Below are 9,854 nucleotides of genomic sequence, written 5' to 3' on the forward strand. Positions count from 1 at the left end.
CAACTAGGGTTAGCACCATTACAACTAGGGTTAGCGTCAGGACAACTAGGGTTAGCGCCAGGACAACTAGGGTTAGCGCCAGGACAACTAGGGTTAGCATCACGACAACTAGGGTTAGCGTCAGGACAACTAGGGTTAGCGTCAGGACAACTAGGGTTAGCGTCACGACAACTAGGGTTAGCGTCAGGACAACTAGGGTTAGCGTCAGGACAACTAGGGTTAGCGTCAGGACAACTAGGGTTAGCGTCAGGACAACTAGGGTTAGCGTCAGGACAACTAGGGTTAGCGTCAGGACAAGTAGGGTTAGCGTCAGGACAACTAGGGTTAGCATCAGGACAACTAGGGTTAGCGTCAGGACAAGTAGGGTTAGCGTCAGGACAACTAGGATTAGCGTCAGGACAACTAGGGTTAGCGTCAGGACAACTAGGGTTAGCATCAGGACAAGTAGGGTTAGCGTCAGGACAACTAGGGTTAGCGTCAGGAAAACTAGGGTTAGCATCAGGACAAGTAGAGTTAGCGTCAGGACAACTAGGGTTAGCGTCAGGACAACTAGGGTTAGCGTCAGGACAACTAGGGTTAGCGTCAGGAGAACTAGGGTTAGCGTCAGGGCAACTAGGGTTAGCCTCAGGACAAGTAGGGTTAGCGTCAGGACAACTAGGGTTAGCGTCAGGACAACTAGGGTTAGCGTCAGGACAACTAGGGTTAGCGTCAGGACAAGTAGGGTTAGCGTCAGGACAACTAGGGTTAGCGTCAGGACAACTAGGGTTAGCGTCAGGACAACTAGGGTTAGCTTCAGGACAAGTAGGGTTAGCGTCAGGACAAGTAGGGTTAGCGTCAGGACAACTAGGGTTAGCGTCAGGACAAGTAGGGTTAGCGTCAGGACAACTAGGGTTAGCGTCAGGACAACTAGGGTTAGCGTCAGGACAAGTAGTGTTAGCGTCAGGACAACTAGGGTTAGCGTCAGGACAACTAGGGTTAGCGTCAGGACAAGTAGAGTTAGCGTCAGGACAACTAGGGTTAGCATCAGGAAAACTAGGGTTAGCGTCAGGACAAGTAGAGTTAGCGTCAGGACAACTAGGGTTAGCGTCAGGACAACTAGGGTTAGCGTCAGGACAACTAGGGTTAGCGTCAGGACAACTAGGGTTAGCGTCAGGGCAACTAGGGTTAGCGTCAGGACAAGTAGGGTTAGCGTCAGGACAACTAGGGTTAGCGTCAGGACAACTAGGGTTAGCGTCAGGACAACTAGGGTTAGCGTCAGGACAAGTAGGGTTAGCGTCAGGACAACTAGGGTTAGCGTCAGGACAACTAGGGTTAGGGTCAGGACAACTAGGGTTAGCGTCAGGACAATTAGTGTTAGCGTCAGTACAACTAGGGTTAGCGTCAGGACAACTAGGGTTAGCGTCAGGACAACTAGGGTTAGCGTCAGGACAAGTAGGGTTAGCGTCAGGACAACTAGGGTTAGCGTCAGGACAACTAGGGTTAGCGTCAGGACAAGTAGTGTTAGCGTCAGGACAACTAGGGTTAGCATCAGGACAACTAGGGTTAGCGTCAGGACAACTAGGGTTAGCGTCAGGACAAGTAGGGTTAGCGTCAGGACAACTAGGGTTAGCATCAGGAAAAATAGGGTTAGCGTCAGGACAAGTAGAGTTAGCGTCAGGACAACTAGGGTTAGCGTCAGGACAACTAGGGTTAGCGTCAGGGCAACTAGGGTTAGCGTCAGGACAAGTAGGGTTAGCGTCAGGACAACTAGGGTTAGCGTCAGGACAACTAGGGTTAACGTCAGGACAAGTAGGGTTAGCGGCAGGACAACTAGGGTTAGCGTCAGGACAACTAGGGTTAGCGTCAGGACAAGTAGGGTTAGCGTCAGGACAACTAGGGTTAGCGTCAGGGCAACTAGTGTTAGCGTCAGGACAAGTAGGGTTAGCGTCAGGACAACTAGGGTTAGCGTCAGGACAACTAGGGTTAGCGTCAGGACAAGTAGGGTTAGCGTCAGGACAACTAGGGTTAGCGTCAGGACAACTAGGGTTAGCGTCAGGACAACTAGGGTTAGCGTCAGGACAATTAGTGTTAGCGTCAGGACAACTAGGGTTAGCGTCAGGACAACTAGGGTTAGCGTCAGGACAACTAGGGTTAGCGTCAGGACAACTATGGTTAGCGTCAGGAGAACTAGGGTTAGCGTCAGGACAAGTAGGGTTAGCGTCAGGACAAGTAGGGTTAGCGTCAGGACAACTAGGGTTAGCATCAGGACAACTAGGGTTAGCATCAGGACAACTAGGGTTAGCGTCAGGACAATTAGTGTTAGCGTCAGGACAACTAGGGTTAGCGTCAGGACAACTAGGGTTAGCGTCAGGACAAATAGGGTTAGCGTCAGGACAACTATGGTTAGCGTCAGGACAACTAGGGTTAGCGTCAGGACAAGTAGGGTTAGCGTCAGGACAAGTAGGGTTAGCGTCAGGACAACTAGGGTTAGCGTCAGGACAAGTAGGGTTAGCGTCAGGACAACTAGGGTTAGCGTCAGGACAACTAGGGTTAGCGTCAGGACAACTAGGGTTAGCGTCAGGACAATTAGTGTTAGCGTCAGGACAACTAGGGTTAGCATCAGGACAACTAGGGTTAGCGTCAGGACAACTAGGGTTAGCGTCAGGACAACTATGGTTAGCGTCAGGAGAACTAGGGTTAGCGTCAGGACAAGTAGGGTTAGCGTCAGGACAAGTAGGGTTAGCGTCAGGACAACTAGGGTTAGCATCAGGACAACTAGGGTTAGCATCAGGACAACTAGGGTTAGCGTCAGGACAATTAGTGTTAGCGTCAGGACAACTAGGGTTAGCGTCAGGACAACTAGGGTTAGCGTCAGGACAAATAGGGTTAGCGTCAGGACAACTATGGTTAGCGTCAGGACAACTAGGGTTAGCGTCAGGACAAGTAGGGTTAGCGTCAGGACAAGTAGGGTTAGCGTCAGGACAACTAGGGTTAGCATCAGGACAACTAGGGTTAGCGTCAGGACAACTAGGGTTAGCGTCAGGACAACTAGGGTTAGCGTCAGGACAAGTAGGGTTAGCGTCAGGACAACTAGGGTTAGCGTCAGGACAACTAGGGTTAGCGTCAGGACAATTAGTGTTAGCGTCTGGACAACTAGGGTTAGCGTCAGGACAACTAGGGTTAGCATCAGGACAACTAGGGTTAGCGTCAGGACAAGTAGGGTTAGCGTCAGGACAACTAGGGTTAGCGTCAGGACAACTAGGGTTAGCGTCAGGACAAGTAGGGTTAGCGTCAGGACAACTAGGGTTAGCGTCAGGACAACTAGGTTTAGCGTCAGGACAAGTAGGGTTAGCGTCAGGACAACTAGGGTTAGCGTCAGGGCAACTAGGGTTAGCGTCAGGACAAGTAGGGTTAGCGTCAGGACAACTAGGGTTAGCGTCAGGACAACTAGGGTTAGCGTCAGGACAAGTAGGGTTAGCGTCAGGACAACTAGGGTTAGCGTCAGGACAACTAGGGTTAGCGTCAGGACAACTAGGGTTAGCGTCAGGACAACTAGGGTTAGCGTCAGGACAAGTAGAGTTAGCATCAGGACAACTAGGGTTAGCATCAGGAAAACTAGGGTTAGCGTCAGGACAAGTAGAGTTAGCGTCAGGACAACTAGGGTTAGCGTCAGGACAACTAGGGTTAGCGTCAGGACAACTAGGGTTAGCGTCAGGGCAACTAGGGTTAGCGTCAGGACAAGTAGGGTTAGCGTCAGGACAACTAGGGTTAGCGTCAGGACAACTAGGGTTAACGTCAGGACAAGTAGGGTTAGCGTCAGGACAACTAGGGTTAGCGTCAGGACAACTAGGGTTAGCGTCAGGACAAGTAGGGTTAGCGTCAGGACAACTAGGGTTAGCGTCAGGGCAACTAGGGTTAGCGTCAGGACAAGTAGGGTTAGCGTCAGGACAACTAGGGTTAGCGTCAGGACAACTAGGGTTAGCGTCAGGACAAGTAGGGTTAGCGTCAGGACAACTAGGGTTAGCGTCAGGACAACTAGGGTTAGGGTCAGGACAACTAGGGTTAGCGTCAGGACAATTAGTGTTAGCGTCAGGACAACTAGGGTTAGCGTCAGGACAACTAGGGTTAGCGTCAGGACAACTAGGGTTAGCGTCAGGACAACTATGGTTAGCGTCAGGACAACTAGGGTTAGCGTCAGGACAAGTAGGGTTAGCGTCAGGACAACTAGGGTTAGCGTCAGGACAACTAGGGTTAGCGTCAGGACAAGTAGTGTTAGCGTCAGGACAACTAGGGTTAGCATCAGGACAACTAGGGTTAGCGTCAGGACAACTAGGGTTAGCGTCAGGACAAGTAGGGTTAGCGTCAGGACAACTAGGGTTAGCGTCAGGACAACTAGGGTTAGCGTCAGGACAAGTAGTGTTAGCGTCAGGACAACTAGGGTTAGCATCAGGACAACTAGGGTTAGCGTCAGGACAACTAGGGTTAGCGTCAGGACAAGTAGGGTTAGCGTCAGGACAACTAGGGTTAGCATCAGGAAAACTAGGGTTAGCGTCAGGACAAGTAGAGTTAGCGTCAGGACAACTAGGGTTAGCGTCAGGACAACTAGGGTTAGCGTCAGGACAACTAGGGTTAGCGTCAGGGCAACTAGGGTTAGCAACAGGACAAGTAGGGTTAGCGTCAGGACAACTAGGGTTAGCGTCAGGACAACTAGGGTTAACGTCAGGACAAGTAGGGTTAGCGTCAGGACAACTAGGGTTAGCGTCAGGACAACTAGGGTTAGCGTCATGACAAGTAGGGTTAGCGTCAGGACAACTAGGGTTAGCGTCAGGGCAACTAGGGTTAGCGTCAGGACAAGTAGGGTTAGCGTCAGGACAACTAGGGTTAGCGTCAGGACAACTAGGGTTAGCGTCAGGACAAGTAGGGTTAGCGTCAGGACAACTAGGGTTAGCGTCAGGACAACTAGAGTTAGCGTCAGGACAATTAGTGTTAGCGTCAGGACAACTAGGGTTAGCGTCAGGACAACTAGGGTTAGCGTCAGGACAACTAGGGTTAGCGTCAGGACAACTATGGTTAGCGTCAGGAGAACTAGGGTTAGCGTCAGGACAAGTAGGGTTAGCGTCAGGACAAGTAGGGTTAGCGTCAGGACAACTAGGGTTAGCGTCAGGACAACTAGGGTTAGCATCAGGACAACTAGGGTTAGCGTCAGGACAATTAGTGTTAGCGTCAGGACAACTAGGGTTAGCGTCAGGACAACTAGGGTTAGCGTCAGGACAAATAGGGTTAGCGTCAGGACAACTATGGTTAGCGTCAGGACAACTAGGGTTAGCGTCAGGACAAGTAGGGTTAGCGTCAGGACAAGTAGGGTTAGCGTCAGGACAACTAGGGTTAGCATCAGGACAACTAGGGTTAGCGTCAGGACAACTAGGGTTAGCGTCAGGACAACTAGGGTTAGCGTCAGGACAAGTAGGGTTAGCGTCAGGACAACTAGGTTTAGCTTCAGGACAACTAGGGTTAGCGTCAGGACAACTAGGGTTAGCGTCAGGACAATTAGTGTTAGCGTCAGGACAACTAGGGTTAGCGTCAGGACAACTAGGGTTAGCGTCAGGACAACTAGGGTTAGCGTCAGGACAAGTAGGGTTAGCGTCAGGACAACTAGGGTTAGCGTCAGGACAACTAGGGTTAGCGTCAGGACAAGTAGGGTTAGCGTCAGGACAACTAGGGTTAGCGTCAGGACAACTAGGGTTAGCGTCAGGACAAGTAGGGTTAGCGTCAGGACAACTAGGGTTAGCGTCAGGGCAACTAGGGTTAGCGTCAGGACAAGTAGGGTTAGCGTCAGGACAACTAGGGTTAGCGTCAGGACAACTAGGGTTAGCGGCAGGACAAGTAGGGTTAGCGTCAGGACAACTAGGGTTAGCGTCAGGACAACTAGGGTTAGCGTCAGGACAACTAGGGTTAGCGTCAGGACAAGTAGGGTTAGCGTCAGGACAACTAGGGTTAACGTCAGGACAAGTAGGGTTAGCGTCAGGACAACTAGGGTTAGCGTCAGGACAACTAGGGTTAGCGTCAGGACAAGTAGGGTTAGCGTCAGGACAACTAGGGTTAGCGTCAGGGCAACTAGGGTTAGCGTCAGGACAAGTAGGGTTAGCGTCAGGACAACTAGGGTTAGCGTCAGGACAACTAGGGTTAGCGTCAGGACAAGTAGGGTTAGCGTCAGGACAACTAGGGTTAGCGTCAGGACAACTAGGGTTAGCGTCAGGACAACTAGGGTTAGCGTCAGGACAATTAGTGTTAGCGTCAGGACAACTAGGGTTAGCGTCAGGACAACTAGGGTTAGCGTCAGGACAACTAGGGTTAGCGTCAGGACAACTATGGTTAGCGTCAGGACAAGTAGGGTTAGCGTCAGGACAAGTAGGGTTAGCGTCAGGACAACTAGGGTTAGCGTCAGGGCAACTAGGGTTAGCGTCAGGACAAGTAGGGTTAGCGTCAGGACAACTAGGGTTAGCGTCAGGACAACTAGGGTTAGCGTCAGGACAAGTAGGGTTAGCGTCAGGACAACTAGGGTTAGCGTCAGGACAACTAGGGTTAGCGTCAGGACAACTAGGGTTAGCGTCAGGACAATTAGTGTTAGCGTCAGGACAACTAGGGTTAGCGTCAGGACAACTAGGGTTAGCGTCAGGACAACTAGGGTTAGCGTCAGGACAACTATGGTTAGCGTCAGGACAAGTAGGGTTAGCGTCAGGACAAGTAGGGTTAGCGTCAGGACAACTAGGGTTAGCGTCAGGGCAACTAGGGTTAGCGTCAGGACAAGTAGGGTTAGCGTCAGGACAACTAGGGTTAGCGTCAGGACAACTAGGGTTAGCGTCAGGACAAGTAGGGTTAGCGTCAGGACAACTAGGGTTAGCGTCAGGACAACTAGGGTTAGCGTCAGGACAACTAGGGTTAGCGTCAGGACAATTAGTGTTAGCGTCAGGACAACTAGGGTTAGCGTCAGGACAACTAGGGTTAGCGTCAGGACAACTAGGGTTAGCGTCAGGACAACTATGGTTAGCGTCAGGACAAGTAGGGTTAGCGTCAGGACAAGTAGGGTTAGCGTCAGGACAAGTAGGGTTAGCGTCAGGACAATTAGTGTTAGCGTCAGGACAACTAGGGTTAGCGTCAGGACAACTAGGGTTAGCGTCAGGACAACTATGGTTAGCGTCAGGACAACTAGGTTTAGCGTCAGGACAAGTAGGGTTAGCGTCAGGACAAGTAGGGTTAGCGTCAGGACAAGTAGGGTTAGCGTCAGGACAACTAGGGTTAGCATCAGGACAACTAGGGTTAGCGTCAGGACAACTAGGGTTAGCGTCAGGACAAGTAGGGTTAGCGTCAGGACAACTAGGATTAGCGTCAGGACAACTAGGGTTAGCGTCAGGACAACTAGGGTTAGCGTCAGGACAATTAGTGTTAGCGTCAGGACAACTAGGGTTAGCGTCAGGACAACTAGGGTTAGCATCAGGAAAACTAGGGTTAGCGTCAGGACAAGTAGAGTTAGCGTCAGGACAACTAGGGTTAGCGCCAGGACAACTAGGGTTAGCGTCAGGACAACTAGGGTTAGCGTCAGGACAACTAGGGTTAGCGTCAGGACAACTAGGGTTAACGTCAGGACAACTAGGGTTAGCGTCAGGACAACTAGGGTTAGCGTCAGGACAACTAGGGTTAGCGTCAGGACAAGTATGGTTAGCGTCAGGACAACTAGGGTTAGCGTCAGGGCAACTAGGGTTAGCGTCAGGACAAGTAGGGTTAGCGTCAGGACAACTAGGGTTAGCGTCAGGACAACTAGGGTTAGCGTCAGGACAAGTAGGTTAGCGTCAGGACAACTAAGGTTAGCGTCAGGACAACTAGGGTTAGCGTCAGGACAACTAGGGTTAGCGTCAGGACAATTAGTGTTAGCGTCAGGACAACTAGGGTTAGCGTCAGGACAACTAGGGTTAGCGTCAGGACAACTATGGTTAGCGTCAGGACAACTAGGGTTAGCGTCAGGACAAGTAGGGTTAGCGTCAGGACAAGTAGGGTTAGCGTCAGGACAATTAGTGTTAGCGTCAGGACAACTAGGGTTAGCGTCAGGACAACTAGGGTTAGCGTCAGGACAACTAGGGTTAGCGTCAGGACAACTATGGTTAGCGTCAGGACAACTAGGGTTAGCGTCAGGACAAGTAGGGTTAGCGTCAGGACAAGTAGGGTTAGCGTCAGGAAAACTAGGGTTAGCATCAGGACAACTAGGGTTAGCGTCAGGACAACTATGGTTATCGTCAGGACAACTAGGGTTAGCGTCAGGACAACTAGGGTTAGCGTCAGGACAAGTAGGGTTAGCGTCAGGACAAGTAGGGTTAGCGTCAGGACAACTAGGGTTAGCATCAGGACAACTAGGGTTAGCGTCAGGACAAGTAGGGTTAGCGTCAGGACAACTAGGGTTAGCGTCAGGACAACTAGGATTAGCGTCAGGACAAGTAGGGTTAGCGTCAGGACAACTAGGGTTAGCGTCAGGACAACTAGGATTAGCGTCAGGACAACTAGGGTTAGCGTCAGGACAACTAGGGTTAGCGTCAGGACAAGTAGGGTTAGCGTCAGGACAACTAGGGTTAGCGTCAGGAAAACTAGGGTTAGCATCAGGACAAGTAGAGTTAGCGTCAGGACAACTAGGGTTAGCGTCAGGACAACTAGGGTTAGCGTCAGGACAACTAGGGTTAGCGTCAGGAGAACTAGGGTTAGCGTCAGGGCAACTAGGGTTAGCCTCAGGACAAGTAGGGTTAGCGTCAGGACAACTAGGGTTAGCGTCAGGACAACTAGGGTTAGCGTCAGGACAAGTAGGGTTAGCGTCAGGACAACTAGGGTTAGCGTCAGGACAACTAGCGTTAGCGTCAGGACAAGTAGTGTTAGCGTCAGGACAACTAGGGTTAGCGTCAGGACAACTAGGGTTAGCGTCAGGACAACTAGGGTTAGCGTCAGTACAAGTAGGGTTAGCGTCAGGACAACTAGGGTTAGCATCAGGAAAACTAGGGTTAGCGTCAGGACAACTAGAGTTAGCGTCAGGACAACTAGGTTAGCGTCAGGACAACTAGGGTTAGCGTCAGGACAACTAGGGTTAGCGTCAGGGCAACTAGGGTTAGCGTCAGGACAAGTAGGGTTAGCGTCAGGACAACTAGGGTTAGCGTCAGGACAACTAGGGTTAACGTCAGGACAAGTAGGGTTAGCGTCAGGACAACTAGGGTTAGCGTCAGGACAACTAGGGTTAGCGTCAGGACAAGTAGGGTTAGCGTCAGGACAACTAGGGTTAGCGTCAGGGCAACTAGGGTTAGCGTCAGGACAAGTAGGGTTAGCGTCAGGACAACTAGGGTTAGCGTCAGGACAACTAGGGTTAGCGTCAGGACAAGTAGGGTTAGCGTCAGGACAACTAGGGTTAGCGTCAGGACAACTAGGGTTAGCGTCAGGACAACTAGGGTTAGCGTCAGGACAATTAGTGTTAGCGTCAGGACAACTAGGGTTAGCGTCAGGACAACTAGGGTTAGCGTCAGGACAACTAGGGTTAGCGTCAGGACAACTATGGTTAGCGTCAGGACAACTAGGGTTAGCGTCAGGACAAGTAGGGTTAGCGTCAGGACAACTAGGGTTAGCGTCAGGACAACTAGGGTTAGCGTCAGGACAAGTAGTGTTAGCGTCAGGACAACTAGGGTTAGCGTCAGGACAAGTAGAGTTAGCGTCAGGACAACTAGGGTTAGCATCAGGAAAACTAGGGTTAGCGTCAGGACAAGTAGAGTTAGCGTCAGGACAACTAGGGTTAGCGTCAGGACAACTAGGGTTAGCGTCAGGACAACTAGGGTTAGCGTCAGGGCAACTAG

This window comes from Phyllobates terribilis, unplaced genomic scaffold (genome assembly GCF_046119375.1).
Source record: "Phyllobates terribilis strain yellow unplaced genomic scaffold, ASM4611937v1 Scaffold_371__1_contigs__length_1879311, whole genome shotgun sequence".
Lineage (NCBI taxonomy): Eukaryota > Metazoa > Chordata > Amphibia > Anura > Dendrobatidae > Phyllobates > Phyllobates terribilis.